The sequence below is a fragment of the Lactuca virosa genome, chromosome 3 (genome assembly GCF_052849685.1).
Source record: "Lactuca virosa cultivar CGN04683 chromosome 3, Lactuca_virosa_CGN04683_v6, whole genome shotgun sequence".
In the NCBI taxonomy this organism is placed as follows: domain Eukaryota; kingdom Viridiplantae; phylum Streptophyta; class Magnoliopsida; order Asterales; family Asteraceae; genus Lactuca; species Lactuca virosa.
Window position 1 is genome coordinate 408,446,727 of NC_136428.1, and position 1,936 is coordinate 408,448,662.

Sequence of the window (1,936 nt, forward strand, 5' to 3'; positions counted from 1 at the left end):
TTTACTTCGTGTTCATATTATACTTGTTCAGAATCTATTCGATCTATAAGGATTTTAGTCTTAATAGTTGGGTTGTGGTCGTACTGCTTCGTGTTGTAGCCAACAAACAATGGAGCATTCCATATATGAGTTGAGGGCCGAATAGGGCATGCCACACTCATACTGAGGGCTCAGTAGCATTCCAGATACGCATTGAGGACCAGGTTCGTATGCCAGTCTCGTACTGAGGGTTTACGGGTATTGGAGCAATCCAGATATAAGCTGAGGGCCGGGTAGGGCATGCCATACTTCTACGGAGGGCTCAGTAGCATTTCAGATACGTGTTGTGGACCGGTTGGTATGGAAGACTCGTACTGAGGGCTAAACATTTGTATTCTAGTCTGATGACTGATTGAGTTGGGAGCAAGCCAGAAATAAGCTGCGGGCCCTAGGGGCAAGCCATACTTATGTTGTGGGTTCAAGAGCAGGCCATATATGAGTTGTGGGCCTAAGAGGCAAGCCAGACTCATACTATGGGTTCTTGGGTAATCCAGTGTTTTAGCTGTGGACCTAGTACATGCTACTGTTATATATGTGCTATTTGTTTGTGCGGTGGTATTTGGGGGAACTCACTAAGCTTCGTGCTTATAGTTTATTTATGGTTTCAGGTCCATCGGATGATCCGTGGCAAGGCGCAGGGGTGACCATACACATCCTCGATTTTACGACGAACTGGATCTTTGGAGACTCTGATTTTTAATCATGTTTTGGAGACAATGTTTTGTAAACACTATTGTTAATAAATGGGTTGTTTTGAAAGGTTTAAATTTGTTGAAAATTTTGTGATGTTACAAGTTGGTTTTAGAGCCTTGGTTTGAGTGAATTGGAGGAACACTTATGTGAATCCAGTCTCAAACTAAGGGAAAAGGTTTTAAAAATAATTTGCAAGTAAAGGTTTTAAAAATAACTTTCAAAGTTGCTTTCAAAATAAAGAGGATGCGATGTTTACGATCAACCAGAGCCAGTAAGTTGACCCCAAATTACCATATTCATCTTTGATATTATAATATGTTAGAACAACATGCTAGTGATAGGCTAGGGATCTTCAAGAAGTATATGGTAAAATTGCCTGGTTATATGATGTCTGATAGCCTAGGGTTCTTTCTTATATGAAATTGACATCATTACTGTAATTGCTTAGTGCATGCATCATAGTTGTACATAACTAAGATTATATAGCCTGATAATATTTGGTTTGGCACTATTTCCTGTTCCTAATCTAGTTGTAGGCTTAGGGTAGGATCGAGTATTCGAATGTCTATAGGATCCAGTGTTATGTATGGCTAGCATACACGAGTGCTGCAGGGTTGGTGGAAGTTTCATGAGTGGGTGCAGTGTATGGTGGTTCAGCACGAGGAATGATTAGCCGCTTTGGGGAGAGTGAGAACAGGGAGGAGGTGCACCCATGGTGCGGGGAGTTTGAGATCAAGGATTTCGTAGGATAGCCTAGAGAGTATATAGTGTCGTTGTTTCACCGACATTGGTAGGGGTCTTTCAGTAGGTGATTGAAGAGGGAGTGTAGTTGAGTCCTAGGATAGCCTAGAGAGTATATAGTGTGGTTGTTTCGCCGAGGATCAGGTTTCCTGGGTATTTTATGACTAGGACATGGGAAACCCGAAATGGTTCTTGAGGAAAGTATGGATAAGTATGGAAGGTAGTATTGGGCCCGTACTACTGGAAGCATAGGATCCATACTCAGATCAAGGAAGGTTTCAGGGATTCTAAGGGCTGGTCAGGGAAGATTGCATGGTTGGATACCATGAATTGGGGCAGTGTTTATGTTCCTGTTAATCTTTCAGATGTGGCTTTTCAAGCATGCAGATGGATCTGGTAAGTGTTTTGAGCTCCAATGTCGTTATTGATTTGGGTTGTTTGGTGCAAACCCAGTGAGCTTATT